This window comes from Cicer arietinum, chromosome 5, assembly GCF_000331145.2.
Source record: "Cicer arietinum cultivar CDC Frontier isolate Library 1 chromosome 5, Cicar.CDCFrontier_v2.0, whole genome shotgun sequence".
NCBI lineage: Eukaryota > Viridiplantae > Streptophyta > Magnoliopsida > Fabales > Fabaceae > Cicer > Cicer arietinum.
Window position 1 is genome coordinate 6,767,074 of NC_021164.2, and position 17,476 is coordinate 6,784,549.

Genomic DNA, 17,476 nt, shown 5'->3' on the forward strand with positions numbered 1-17,476 from the left:
GATTACATAAACTTCAGCACACATACCTTTTGCTGATCTGAAATGAATGCATATTGCTTATGCTGAACATTGTTGAGGTCCTCCAGTAAAAGATCCAGAAACCATTGTCATGAGTCTTTTGTTTCTGCTTCAACAATTGCATATGCAATGGGAATCATTTGATTATTCCCATCTTTACCTACTGCGGCTATTAATTGACCACCATATTCTCCCTTCAAGAAACAAGCATCCAACTTAATTCAAGGCCTGCATGTATTAGCAAATGCAGCCTTACAAGCCTCCAAACATACATATATTCTCTCAAATACTGGTCCAACGTCAGACATACCACACTTAATAATAACCGTAGAGTTTAGATTTGATCTCCTAAGTTCATCCGCATATTCTCTCAAATGTGCATATTGCTCCCTTTGAGCACCTTGAATCATTTCTATGGCTCTTACTTTGGCTTTATATGCTTGGTATGTAGACAACTTCACACCCCATTTATCAATTGTTTAGAATATAATCGTTAGCATAATTCAACAAAATAGGTTATTAATACAATGACAACACAAAGTCATACAAATGTATTAATATATATATACTAATCCTTAAAAAAAATAAAAAATAAAAATAAATAGAGTACATAACACATCCATGGTTCAAAATATTTTCTTACAAATTTTAACCAAACTGTAGTATAAACTGCTATATTTTATTTCTCCAACTTTTGATCAAAGTCTTTTTACCATTTAAATAACATCGGATGAGATTACATCTCAATGGGTCCCAAAAGATGAAACCAAATCACTTATCATTTGTTATAATTAATCTCGAGTTACCTCTTCTATGTTTATATTTGACTATTTTTATATATTTAAGTCATTAGACGTGAGTAATATAATGACTTAAACTTTATCTACAAGCATGTCATAAAGACTACATTAATTTTACCAATGTCATTTTGTTATCAATAACTTTATTTTGATAAGATTGGACATAATTAAATAGTGTCTCACTTACCATCATTTATTGTTCATTTCCGTCGAATATAAATGGAGAATTCATGAATGAATCTTATACTTCTCACCTTATTCAAACATCTAGTAGATATATAAGAATACATACATACATACATACATACATACATACATACATACATACATACATACATACATACATACATACATACATACATACATACATACATACATACATACATACATGTATGTATCTGGTGAGAGCTGATAATTATTATTAGAAATGAGAACTATTAATAATAACCATTTGATTTAATTAACTCATAAGATTAAATTATTCACTAAACATGTTATGTGATTGTATCCCAATCCAATAACTCTTGGATATTATAAGATACAATATCTCTCAATTTATTTTCTTTCTATTTTTGTAATAACTAGAATTAAAAACTCCTTAATATTGTATCCAAAAAATAAAACTCATTATAGTAGTTGTGAGATAGAATTATTTAAGGACTTTATTTTTATTTATACAGTTTTTTGACTCAAGAATTTTAATTTTATTAAACATGCGTTTTTATTGTTTATCAAAATAAAAAACTACTCTTCAATCCTCTTTTTTTTTTAATAAAAATAAATCTGAAAAAAATTTGTATTTTCAAAATTAAATATAGAACTTGTAAAAATCGAATTTTGAATATCATAATTCAAACTAATCACACCAACGGTTTTATTACAATAACTAAATTAATGAATTTATTGATAAAATTGTTTATAATAGTTAATTATAAATTAATAATACTTAAATAAAAAAAAATAAGTTATTAGATTATATAAACTCGAAATAACATTTTCAATAGTTAAACTACAAGGATTGAAATTTGAAATTTGTGAAATTTGAGCCAATAAAATATTACAATAATAAGGATTGAAATTTGAAAGTTATAATAATATTATAATAAATAACAAAAATGCAGGTTTAATAAAAATATAATCCTTAAAGTAAAAAAAATATAAAAATAATATCTTTATTAAGAAGTTTTTAATTCGAGTTATTATGAAAATGGAAAGAATAAATTTAGAGATATTATAAAATATAGCATAAAAGAGTTATTGAGTGGAGATAGAATCACATAACATGTTTAATTAGTAATTTGATCTTACGCATTAATTAAATTCAATGGTTATTATTAATAGTTGTCGTTTCTCACAATAAATATCAGTTATCACTTGATACGCCATATATATATATATAATACCACGCAAATTACACACCATCTATTAATAAATATATTAAAGACTATCACACACTCAACCTTGCAAATTGTTACGATAATATAAACTATTAAGTCAATTATATCATACTATTCATATAATGTAAAATAAAAATCAAAGAAACATGATTAAGATAGATTTTTCTCAAAATAGCCTCAAATTTATGTTAAAATAACACAAATCTGAGTTTAACTGCAAAGTCAACTGACATGAACTTTTAAGTATTAGAATTGAGTAAACAAAAACTCTTTGGAAATCTTATGATATTTTATTTATAGATAAAATTTTATTTATTTTAAATTAAGCCTCCAATTCTTGCAATTTATCAAAACAATACACAAATATTGTAAAAATAGTGCAACAACTCTGGTCTATCTTGTAACTCATTTTTAAGCATCAATACTCAATCAAAAATCACAAAATTTGTACTCAAATTGAAGATAATTGAGTCCAGTTTTCTGAAAATTAACAATCATTTGAAACTAAGGTCTAGAGAAAAAGTTATGACAAAAACATTATACATATGTCCTGCGAATTTTAAGTTAACATCACTCATTCAATTACATTAAGTTCCTAATGAATTTATTTCAAACACAAATGGTACAAATTATGAATAAATCAAGCAATGGATATATCAAAGCAACATCACAATATCAATTCACACAACCTAATTTGTCACAATAGTGAAATTCAAGGTCCTTAATCTTAAACACATCAAAAGAGTATATTTTCATGTTATTAAGGAAAATCAATTCTACTCTAATTTATTCTAAAATTCAGTTATAGAACTTCACATGCATGACTTATTTTAACCATCTATTCCAAAATTCCTAAATCTAACAATAAAAAAAAAAACTTCATTTCAAACATTTAAACCCCAAATCCCTAATTTGTTGTACACATTATTTTGAAGGAAAATAGGGAAAAGGAAACTCACCTCTTAATTTTCAAAAGAATTGAGAATATAATGATAATATCAACTCTTTCTACCTTGACTTCTAGCAAAAAAATTGCACTATTCTTTTCTCTTGTTCTTGTTTTGCCAAATGTGTTTTTTTTCTTTCTTCTTTTCTCTCTCTCAACCCTTTCTTCTTCACTCTCTTACCCTTTCTTCCTCTCCCTCTCTGTTTCTTCTGTCCTCCTCTTTTCTTATTCTTTTTTTTCTTATTCTTTTTCTCTTCTAGTTTAGTAATGTTTCCCCCTTTTCTTTTCTTTTTTCTCTCTCTTAGTTTTGTGTATTTTTTGTTGGTGTTGTTGGTTGGGAAAAATCAGAGATAATTACCGATAACTATTTCAATAATGCAGAACAATTTTCCCCACCTGTATAGATAAATTGACAAACAGAAAATACAATTCCACAGAGCAAAAATAATTGGCAGAAAATTAAATATGAGACAAACACAATTTTTAACGTGGAAAACTTCCCTCAAATTGAGAGAATAAAAATCATGGGACCTAGTCCAGTAAAAACTTCCACAATAATAATTAATGGGTACACAAGAGTCTTCCTAATAACAATAGGGAACATCAATCAACAATAACAACCTTATAACAACCTTCCACTAAAGTGGGTATGCCAAAGTAACTCATAAAACTACCCAAACTGTATATTAAAATAACAAACTCAGTGATAAGAATAACATACCAAATTTGTAGATCAAACGGAGCATGTTTGCTACACACCTGTTACTACCAAACCCTTATTTTTCTTCTCTGGCAGTTGTTCTCTTTCGTTCTAATTCTTAGGGATTTCTAAATCCCTTTTATTTCCTTCACATGGGTCAAGCTCATTAAAACCTTTTTTTTCTTTTTTATTCAATAATAATAATACTAATAAAACTAGTGGGTTCTACTTGGGGAATGAGCCCACCCAACATTGTTGTGCAAAATGGAATGAAAAAAAAAATAAGTGGTGTCAATTTGTGTAATTGAATTTTTGTCTTATGGAGTTTTTATACTAAATAGACCATATTTATTATTCACTCTTCTAATTCCCCTTATTTATAACTCCAAAACAAACTAGAATATGTATTGTTTCATATATATATGTATATATTTTATTATTTATTTTTTATAAATTATAATTATATACTAATAAGTAAAATATAAAATAATTACTACAAGTTACTTAATGTTAAAGAGGGATATTACAGTTGACAAACGAGACCGCGTGACCAAAGAGACTAGAGGAGAAACTAGAACGGGATGTCACGTGCATATGGTTATTTCACTTAAATGAAAGTTGGAAAATACAAGGTTGTTGACTATGTAGCTCAACATAATCACTGTCTTCAACCGTTAGGGTATGTTCATACAATTCACTCTCATTGACACATATTTGAGACTCAAGCATCTCAAATTGCAATGGATAACGATTATGGATTAAAACAAAAAGACTTTTGTCAATGTGTCCAAGCAAGTTGGTGGTATAGATGTTATTGGTTACACAAGGCAAGATAATATTAATTATCTTCCAACTAGAAGAATGTGATCGTTAAGGTATGGTGAAATGGGTGCGTTGTTGATGCATTTAAAATAGTAAAGTAAAAATCCTTCATTCTTTTATGACTTTTAAATGGGTGTTGAACAACATATAACAAATATATTTTGAATGATTATGGCACATCATTTGAGTGTTGAGCTATTCATGTGTATATATATAGAAATGTCCATAGGTTAGTTTTGGTTTAATGTATAGTTGAAATTAAATTTGACAAAATTATGTTTAATTAGATTGGTTTTTTTTTTAAAAAAACTCTAGTTAATCAAATCAATCTAACTACTCATTAGTAGAGTTCAGCAATTGGAATGGAGCTTTGTTGTTAAATATGGGGAACTCAGCTCATAAAAAATTTGTGGTAGTAGACATGTTTATTTAATATTTCCAGTTCTATAGATGGCCTAACTCTCTCTTTAAAATAATCTACTTTTTGGATGTGAAATTTTATTTGGTCTGGCGATGTGAACAAGAAGAAAATTGTGATTGTTAGAATGAAAAAAGGTTTGCAATTTTTTTCTAGAGCATGTGCAATAGCTACATGATGAGTGTTAGATAATGTTATTATATATTAGTAGTAAGGGTATTTTAGACATTTCTACTCTTTTGTATATATACTCATTGTACCTATATTAACTTAAGTTTGGTTCATTCTATGTTATGAAACCCTAGAGTGGTCGTTTTTCTTCTTCCTATTTTCATTGTTAACATGGTATCAAAGAGATTTGGTTGATTTTGGATCTACTATAAAAAAGAGAGAGGCTATTTTGATAGGAAAGACAACCACCAAAAGAGAAAAGAGAAGAGTAACCATATTCCCGATTTTGTTAAATTAGTCTCACAAAAACATCGATTGTGCATTCGTTAACCGTTGGATCGGGCTGATTTGTGGACAGCAGGTTCACAACATTCAGGTCTTTGTCGTCAATGGTTGGATCGACAAAACGATGACTGGAGGGAGAGAAATCATGCTCGCACAACATCAGATTATCCCTAATTTATTTTGTCTCAGTGATTGTGTTTGTCATATTTCCTGTCATTATTTGTTATGACTGGTGCTAAGGATGATTCTCTTCAAGCACATTGGAAAGCACATTGTCTGAAATTGGGGAGAGCACATAAGAAGAATTTTAGGGGGTCATCATCCAATGTTGGTTCTTCTGTTCCTCCTATCATTGGCTCTAGTTATGGTTCTGTATACTCATCTGAGACTACTTCTCAAATATCTGATATTGCAGAACAGCTTCAAAAACTTATTGCCACTCAATCACATGCCATGTATGCCACCTCTTCTAAAGGTTTGAACTCCTCTGGTATGTCAGGTATATCTCCTTCCATATGGATTCTTGATTCTCGAGCATCTCATCATATGACATACGATGATAAATCTTTTGTGTCTGTGAAACCTGTCTCGTCTGTGTCGGTTATGATTGTTGATGGCACTCTTATGCCACTAGCAGGCGTTGGTTATGTCTCCACACCTAACATATCTCTTTTTGATGTTTATTATATTCCTAATCTTACTTTGAGTCTTGCTTCTGTTAGTCAAATATGTAAACTCGGTTATGTTTTCTTCCACTTCTTGTTGTGTGCAAGATCCACATTTCGGGAGGATGATTGGGACAAGTCATAGACAGGGGGACTTTATGTTTTGGATGATCTGCGACTCTCATATACTGCAACCTCAACAAATACTGCTGACTTATTATCTAATTTTCACTTGAATTCCTTATCTTCTAGTTTTTATTTATGGCATTCTCGCCTTGGACATGTTTTTGCTTCTAGATTAAAATATTTGGCTTCTACTGGAACCTTAGGAAAGTTACAAACATGTGATATCTCAGATTGTTGTGGTTGTAAACTTGCTAAACTTCCAGCTTTACCGTTTAGTAAAAGTGATTCCGTTTCATATGCGCATTTGATTTAGTTCACTCTGATGTTTGGGGTCTATCATCGGTTCTCACCAAAGGTGGATCTAGATATTATGTTTCGTTTATTGATGATTACATTCGTTATTTTTGGGTTTATCTTATGAAAAATTGGCCTGAATTTTTTGACATTTATCATATGTTTCGTGCAATGGTCAAAACTCAACATAATTCTGTTATAAAGTGTTTTTGTTGTGATTTAGGTGGTGAATATATCTCTAATAAATTTTATGAATTACTTGCTTAAGATGTCCCCCTCCACCAAACTTCTTGTACTGATACTCCTCAACAAAATGGAGTTGCTAAAAGAAAACACCGTCATATTATAGAGATTGCTCGTTCCCTTTTGTTGTCCGCTTTAGTTCCTAATAAGTTTTGGAGAGAAGTAGTTCTTACTGGTGTTCATGCTATTAATAGAATTACTTCCTCTATCATATCAGGTTTGTCTCCCTTTGAAAAATTGTATGCTTCTACCCTTGATTACTATTCTTTGAAAGTTTTTTGTTATACTTATTTTGTTCTTCGCCCTCAAGTAGAGTGCAGTAAGTTGTCTTCTCGTTCAGCCATGTCTATTTTTCTTGGTTATGGGGATGGTCAAAAGGGTTATAATTGTTATGATCCTCATGCAGGAATACTTTATGTATCTCGTAATGTTGTTTTTCTTGAGCACATCCCTTGTTACTCTATTTCATCTGATTCTCAGATTATTAAGAGTTCTGAACTAACCCATATTGATCTGTTTGGTCCTAATGATTATGCTTCTAGTGATTGTAATGTTGAGAATTGTAGGAAAAATACTAATACTCCACATGATGGCATCCCTATTGTCCCCCCGGTTGTTCAACCACCTCCTGCGATTATTGATCCTCCTCGTTACCCCTCTCGTCAACGTAAGTCTACTCAGTTACCTGATTTTGTCTATTCCACTTACTCAACTTCGTTTCTTTCTTTCTTAACCTTTATTCACCGTTTGTTGGAGTCTTCTTCCTATAAAGAGGTTGTTCTTGATCCTCTTTGGCAGCAGGCTATGATAGAAGAACTTTCTACATTGCACAAAACCAATACTTAGGAATTAGTACCTCTTCCTCCTGGAAAACGTGATATTGGGTCTCGTTGGGTATACAAGATTAAAACTAAGTCTGATGGGTCAGTTGAGCGCTACAAAGCACGTCTTGTTTCTAAGGGTTTCTCTCAACAATATGGTATGGATTATGAAGACACTTTTGCTCCTGTAGCCAACATGACCACTATTCGCACTCTTATTGCAGTTGCATCTATTCGTCAATGGCATATATCCCAAATGGATGTCAAAAATGCTTTTTTAAATGGTGAGCTTCATGAAGAAGTCTATATGGTCCCTCCGCAAAGAGTTTCTCATAATCAAGGGGAAGTATGTAAGTTAAAAAAGGCTATATATGGTCTTAAACAGGCTCCTCGAGCTTGATTGAGAAATTCTCTATTGTGATCACTTCTCTTGGTTTCCGCTCTAGGGAACATGATTCTACATTGTTTATAAGGTCCACCACTTATGGTCGCATTATACTTTCTCTATATGTTGATGATATGATTATTACAGGTGATGATGTTAGTGGAATCAATGAGTTGAAATTGCAGTTAGCCAAATAGTTTGAGATGAAGGACTTGGGAACTCTTTGCTATTTCTTGGGGGATTGAAGGTGCCTATTCTCCTAAAGGCTACCTTCTTTCTCAATCCAAGTACATTGTCAACATTCTTGACCAGGCTCGTCTTTCTAATACTAGAGCAGCAAATACTCCTCTTGAGTTGAATGTGAAATATGCTCCCTCGGATGGTGTTCCTTTACCAGATTCCACTTTGTATCGTACTTTGGTTGGCAGCTTAGTGTATCTTATGATTACCAGACCTAACATTGCTTATGTTGTTCATGTTGTTAGTCAGTTTGTTGTCTCTCCCACTACAGTACATTGGGCAGTAGTTATTCGGATTCTTCGTTATCTTCGAGGAACTCAATTTCAAAGCCTTCTATTTCCATCGTCATCCTGATTAGAGTTGTGAGCTTATTCTAATGCTGATTGGGCTGGTGACACCATATATCATAAATCCACCATAGGGTTTTGTATCTTTCTTGGAGACTATCTTATTTCTTGGAAGAGTAAGAAACAAGATATTGTCTCTCGCTCCTCTACAGAAGTTGAGTATCGTGTTATGGCATCCACTATAGCTGAAATAATTTGGTTGTGTTGGCTTTTGTCTGATATGGGTATCTCTCTTTCTGAGCCAACCCTGATGCACTTCGATAACAAGAGTGCTATTCAAATTGCTCACAACTCGGTCTCTCATGAACGCACCAAACACATTGAGATTGATTGTCATCTTACTCGTCATCATCTTCAACATGGAACCATTACTCTACCGTTTGTCTCTTCTTCTTTATAGATTGTTGATTTGTTCACACAGATGCATTCCATTAAACGTTTCCCTTTTTTAGTTGACAAACTCTCGATGCTCCATGTTAATGCATCGAGAGTTTGAGGGGAGATGTTAGATAATGTTATTATATATTAGTAGTAAGGGTATTTTAGATATTTATATTATTTTGTATATATACTCATTGTAACCCTATTAACTTAAGTTTGGTTCATTCTATATTATGAAACTCTAGAGTGATTGTTTCTCTTTTTCCTCTTTTCATTGTTAACAATGAGAACATAAAAAACATTACCATGCTAAAAAGTATAGAGAATATTCAAGGTCTTAGAACTTCAGTAACAAGAGTAATGACAAAGAAGGTAAATGAGGTTATAAATAACTTGATATCTACTTTATTTGAAGTAACTCGTGAAGAATTAAAGAGCAAGATCATAAATTGTTTAATCCAAATTGAAGAAGTTAAGGAATGAAGGCGGAATCTATGTGTTATCAAATTTTAATATTAGTTTTAATTAAAGTAGTAGATTGAATTAATAAGAAAAATTGGATCTAATTTTAAAAATTTGAGTTGGGCCAAATTTAGATAACTTGTAAGAAAGTACCACTATAAAAGGCAAACCCTTATTTTGTTCAAGGCAGATTTTGAACATTATTTTTATGAGGCTTATGCTCTCTAGAGTTCTTGAAAGAAATTATTTTGAACTTATCAATATTGTTAACAAGCAAGTTAAAAATCATTTTTATAATAGTAAACAAATGGGAGTTAAAAAATCATTTTTTTTAAATCTCTAAATTATTTCAAGGTTCGAGTGCATAAATAAGAACATGATATTTTTAATATAATTTAACTAAGAGTTAATTTTATTCAATTTACGATATAAAATCACAATAAAAAAATTTAAAAAGTCACAAATTGTGTTAGTTTATAACAACAAATTAAATCAAATAATAATAATATATTAATGTATAAAAAATATTCATTTCACTTACAGTAAAAAAAATATGGTAAATAGAATATATACAAGTATCGGTACTGTTGGGAAAAAACTAGAGATAACTATCTCAATAATGCAGAATATTTTTTCTCCACCTGTGCAGATAAATTGACAAACAGAAAATACAATTCCAATTCCAAGAGCAATAATAATTGACAGAAAATTAAATATGAGACAAATACAATTTTTTAATATGAAAACTTCCCATAAATTGAGAGAATAAAAACTCCTAAGTAGAAACTTCAACTACAATAATCAATTGGTACACAGGGTCTTCCTAATAACAATAGGAAACGTAGATCAAAGCAAATTTGTTACACACCTGTTACACCATCGGAAGTCAATTTCCTTTTCTCCCTTTATGTTACTCCGGCCGTGCCTTTTTCTTTCTTCCTTTATGGCAATGTTGTTATTTGTTTTATATTAGGGATTTCAATTTATTTTTCTTTGATTTATTCTTCATATGGGTCAGACCCAATAAACCACATATTTCATTTTTTTTCTTTTCTTTCTTTAAAAATAATAACAATAATCTATACAATATAATAAATCAAGTATGATATTTTAGCAAATTTGACAAGTGTCACTTAATTAAAGTGTTTAGATAAATATAAAGTTTGTATTAATATAAATACTTTAGAAAGAAAAAAATAAAACACAATCACCTCATTGTGCAGTTTTTTGAAAGAAAAAGATAAAACTTCTAATACATCACGATTTCACATTTTTTTGAGGCGTCCATTGAAAATTTATTGGTGAATTAAAAAATCATAAGAAAATTTATTATATCATCAGTTTGTCAAGAGAAAAAAAAGAACACTTTTTTATAGTTGAAAATTTATTTATGAATTAAAAAAAATACAATTAATTACACTATGATTTAATAGTTTTTTTTTTTAAAGTATCTATACAATATAACAATATAATAAATTAATTATGATATTTTGGCAAGTTTGACAAGTGTAACTAATTAGAGTGTTTAGGCAAATATAAAGTTTTTATTAATAGAAATAATTTAAAAAGAAAAAAATAAAACACAACCATCTGATTCTGAAGTTTTTTTGAAAGAAAAACATAAAACTTACATTACATCACAATTTCACATTTTTTTTAGGCATCCGAGAATTTAGTGGCGAATTAAAAAATAAGAAGAAAATTAATTGTATGTCAGTTTATCGAGAGAACAAATTTTTTATGAATTAAAAAAACATTCAATCAATTACACAACGATTTGATAATTTTTTTTTTAAATAATGGTTTTTCAAACACTATTTTAACCATCACCGCGCCAACTTCTTACTGAGTATTACATAAATTTAATTAAAAAAATTATTGGATTTTACTAATTCTTTATTTGCCTCGTACTTTTCTTCTTTTTTGTTGATTTTTTCTTCTTCTATAGCCTCTATATTTCTCTTCAATAATCTCTCGTTTTCTATATCTCTCATAACTATCATTTATATTATCTCATCTATACACAATTCTCTATTAATTTTCCTTTATCAAATATTCCTTATTCATTTTTTCCTTATTCATGTGTTTATCTTTATGCTGCAAAAAAATCAGATTTTGTTACTTCAAATACAAACATAATAATTTTGTTATTTTGCTTTGAATTAAATTATAATAGCATTTGTTTTGGCTAAATTTTGTTAGTTTTGCAATAGATTCATACATTAAATTTGTATCAATTTTTATTTATGAATATTTGTATGTTATGTTTGTTTGGATATGAATTTCCTTTTTTTTTTTCAATTGTTACATCTCAATTTTACTAATGTATTATATATTTTACATTCTAAATTTATAGTTAAATATCATGCAAATTCAGAGGAACTCAAATGATTCATGAATACTATAGTTGCCAAAATCAATTTTTTTGAAGGATTCATAAAAAATTCATGAAGGATTGATGAAGACTAACATGTAAATTCAAAGATAAAAGATAATTATAATTTTGATGTGTATTGTAATTGTTTTTTGTAATAAGAAGATTATTTATCTTAGTACTTAAACTACAAAAGTAGTGCTAGAATGAAATATATTTTGCCACTAGATACAATGAAGCCAAATTTATATGAATTCTTAAATGTCATGTATTTCATATAAGTTACATACTATGTTAAGTAACAAAAATAAAAATTCATTATTTAGTTATTTATTCACTTTATGAAATGTATTTGAAGTGACCTGTATTTAGATTATTTTACGATTAGATAAAATTTATTTTACGGTTATATATTTTTTTATTATAAATTATTTATTTTTTTGTGTATGAGATTGAATTGAGGATAAAATTCAAAGTATAACTCTAATGTCAATGTCAATAATATGTATGAGAATTGATATATATATATAACTTAATATAACAATATATTTATCAAAATCGTAATTTATCTCAACACACCGCGATTATACGCTAGTAATAATAATAATAATAATAATAATAATAATAATAATAATAATAATAATAATAATAAAATAGTAAATTTTGTGGGTTCCAACCGGGGAGTGAACTCACCCAGAGTAAATACTAGATACAAGTACTCTAGCATTTTAAGAATACTCATTCTTCATAAACAAACTAGACCATAAACACTTATTGTACGACCTAAATTATTTTCATCATTTAATTGAAGAATTATGGTCTATTTGATACGCATGATATAGTAGAGACATGATAAGATATAAAATTGAGTAAAGATAATAGATGATAGTGACATGATAAACATTATTATATTATGTGTTTAATACAAACATGAAAACACAATTTTATTTTATCATGTATTTCGTACACATCTCATTGTGACATGATATAACATATTAGTTTTTTCTTAATTAAAATATTTAATTTTAAATATTATAAATTAAAAATACTAAAAAAATAAATAAGTAATGAAATAATTTTATATTTAAAGCTATCCATTGACACTACTAAATACATAATTTAATTTTAAAACAAATCATGACTAATCAAATAATTCTATTTTATTTGTAAGAATATAAATAAAGATATGATATATATTATATATAAATAACAAAAAAATCTTGTAAAAAAATTATTTTTATTTTAAAATTTTAATTAATTTTTGTAATTTTGAATACTAACTTGTTAAATTATATAAAAAGACAAAAATACCCTTGTTATAAAATCTTAAACATTTTTTAAATTAATTATTAATATTTAATTTTTAAGTTTAATATCAAATTTTATTAATTATTTTTTTATATTTGATTAGATTTATATTTTAAATTATATTTTATAAATTGTTTTTATATTTGTATTTTATTATATTTTAATTTTATATTTTAAAAGAGTAATTGATAAATTATTGTTTTTATTATGTTTCGTTACTTTCTAACTCAGTTTATATTCAAGATATAAAGTTTAACTAAAGAGACATAATAGAATAAAATTCAGAATTAACTTATCATATCATGTTAGTTTATCAAATACTTAATTTAGACACGATATAATAACTCATTTTAATTTTGTCTCTTATCCTATCCATGAAATGGAGGATTTTTTATTTATATATCTTTTTTTTTTAAATATACTAAATTGCCACATTTTGAAAAAATAATACCAAATTATCCTACTTTTTAGTAAATCATCACATGCTCGGCCAGCGACTTCCTCAAGGTTTTTGTTTTTTTTCAATTCGGTCGCATCCTCTGCGACCATGTATTAGGTATATAAATTTTTTTTCTTCACATTTTTTACAATTACAAAATTATTTATATAATAAAACAAAAATAATTATAATATTTTAAAAAACAAAATATTATCAATAAACTAAAATAAGAATAATAAAATTAAATATATTAATAATAATAATAAAAAGAAAATTAATTAAATTGAACAAATAAAATACATTAAATTAAAGAAAAAATACTACAAATTGAATAAAAAAATATATCAAATTCAAACTTTATTATTATTTTTATTAATTTTTATTTATTAGATCTAGAAAAAAAAAAGGAAGAAACTGTTATAATATAACACGTCATTTGTTTTGCCATATTTATTTACTCAGTTTTTTTTTTCTTCCAATTTAATGTATTTTATTTTATTAATAGTATTTTGATTTTTTAAATTTTTAATTATTTTTAATTTATTTAAAAAATAAAAATACTATTAATAAAATAAAATAAAGTACATTAAGTTGAGGAAAAAAATACATCAAACGGTTAACTAAACGTGCAAAAAACAAATAATGTGTCCCTAATATTTTTTCGATAAAATAGTTTGGCCATTTAGTATATATATATAAAAAAAAAATCCATTGAATGTAGATACTAGAATATGGTAAATTGCAATATTTTTGCCAATAAAATAGTGTTGTCATTTAGTATATATATATAAAAAAAAAATAATCCATTGGACGTAGATACTAGAATATGGTAAATTGTCACACTATTTTATTGGCAAAATATTAGGAACAAATTATTTATTTTTGGCACAATTAGTCAATATTTGATATATTTTTTTCTTCAACTTAATGTATTTTATTGATAGTATTTTTATTTTTTATATAAATTAAAAACAATTAAAATATTTAAAAAATCAAAATACTATTAGTAAAATAAAGTAAAATACATTATATTGGAAAGAAAAAAAAAATAAACGGTTAAATAGATATGCCTAGATAATTAACGTGTTATATTATAAGAACTTTTTTTTTCTTCTGGATCTAATAAATAAAAATTAATAATAATAATAATAATAATAATAATAATAATAATAAAATTTGAATTTGATGTATTTTTTTTATTCAATGTGTGATATTTTTTCTTTAATTTAATATATTTTATTTGTTCAATTTAATTAATTTTTTTAGTAATATACTTTATTTTATTATTATTATTTTTATTTTAGTTTATTAATAATATTTTAGTTTATTAATAATATTTTAGTTTATTAATAATATTTTAGTTTATTAATAATATTTTATTTTTTAAAATATTGTAATTATTTTTATTTTATTTAATAAATAACTTTGTAATTACAAAAAAAATGAGAAAAAAAATTTGTATACCTATTAAATGGTGGCATCTCAGTCTTCTGTTGAATTGAATAAAAAAAAATTTTTAGGAAGTGGTTGGTCAGACATGTGATGAACGACTAATAATAAAAAATAGGACAGTTTAATATTATTTTTTTAAAGTGTAGCAACTTAATATATTTAAAGAAAATGGAATATATAAATAAAAAATCTTGAAATATCCTTAAATAGCTAAATTAAATGTTTTCTAAATCAAAATTAACTTTGAAATAAAAAAAATATGACAAAATATGATTTTCAGCATTAATTAAAGATTATGTCATATCTTAGTTATAAATATCATTTCAAACCAAAATGAGTATTATTTGAAAGCTAGATTTCATAGTGAAGACATTAAAACATAATTATGTCACTTGAATGACAAAAATGACTCCGAGCAGACAGACAATATACAAATGCAGACACCATAATATATGAGAACTTTTAAATTAAAAAACATGATATATTGAGAAACCCTTCGATAAAATTTCAAATTTTAAGCTATATTTATTCAAAAGAAGGTGCAACTTATGCCATTTTAAATTAAAAAAATCTACAACTTTTAACTTTATCTAGATACCAAGTAGACTTCTAGCATGAGATATAGTGCTACATTTTTTTTACTTAGCATTGTTATTTCGTTTAATAGTATTACGATTTATAATAATTCTTTTTTAGATGAAACTTGTGCGTTTGGAAAATTGAAAACAACGTCAATAATTAAAGTTATTTTAAATATTATATTAATGTTTAGTTGTTTTTAGTAGATATTAATGTTTAGTTTTTTATACTAAAGAAACATATTCATTGATTTAAATATCGATAGACATTATATCGATCGATAACATTATCATTCAAAATTATTAAAGTCGAAAATGATGAATATCTAAATAAATTAACACACAACATCTAAATTAAATTATAAAACGGTAAAATATCTACAATAATAAAAAAAAACCTACAAATATGATATATTCGAAGTTTTCAAAATACACATGCCTCAAAAGTTGTGATATTGACGACACTAAGTCATTTATTTAATTTAAATTTGCATTTGATCAAAATTAATATGTCAATTTAACTCAAACAAATATTCAACTAATACGAGAAATTAAATGCTACACAAATAAAATAAAAAACTAAATATATGTAAAAAAAATATTATTTAATTAAAAAGAAAAAAATAAATAAATTAGAAAACTAACATGATAGAACAAGTTAATTTAGAACTCTCTCTTATCATATCTCTATAGTTAAAATTTATATTGTTAATATGAATTGGATTAGAAATCAACAAGATATAATAATAATAATAATAATAATAATAATAATAATAATAATAATTTATTCAATTACCTTTATAAAATATAATTTTAAATATAAAATTAAAATATAATAAAATATAAAAATAATTTATAAAATATCTGCGCGATTGTAATTCAAATGATTTAATCTAATAAGTTGAAGTGAGTTATTCACGAACTTGAATAGTCGTAAAAAATTTAATGCAAATATTCAATCAAATTTCTAACTAAATCAATTTTTCAATTAAAATATTAAACCATCTTATAACTCCTTTTTTTTGCACATTTTTTTAAATTTCTACTCTTATACTGGAATAGTAGGTTCAATGCGCAAAAAAAAAAAAGAAACAAATAGAGTCTGAGTGGTATAAAATAAATACTAAAAACATTGTATAATTATAAAAAAATAATTGGTCAAACTATCAATTTAATTTGTATATAGTTATAATACAAAATAATTTTATACATCCATCTAATGTTACATGTCACTATTTAAATATTTCTATACACACTATAAAAAATTCTATTAAATATATCTAGTAAATAATTTTTTTTTTTGGAAAAACTTTATTATACATATTTCAATCGTAAAGCTCATATATCCTATTATCTTTTTTCTATTTCTATGAAGAAAATTTCCTATTATCATTTACTATCAATTATGCATAAAAAAAGCCACATCCCTTGGTACAATTATACCATCGCCGACCACAATCGAACACTTTCCTTATTTTCTTCATTTTCTTTAGAATAAAGTAGCATAATTTTTGGGTAACATAATTTTTCAAAAATGAGTGGAATTAGGAAGTACTTTCTCACCATGTAACAGAAAACAAAAGAAGTTGATACGTTCCATATAGATATAGGAGCAACCCTATTTTTGGCAAGCACAAAGCTCCATCAATCTGTTACCCCTTCGTATATTGCTTATAACACAACAAACCCCACACAAAACATTAGTTAAAATATAAGAAAAATCTCCCTCTTTTGTAAAAAAACAAAAAAAGAAACATTTAATTACAGTCAAATAGATGTCATGAATTCAGTTCACTTAACTTAC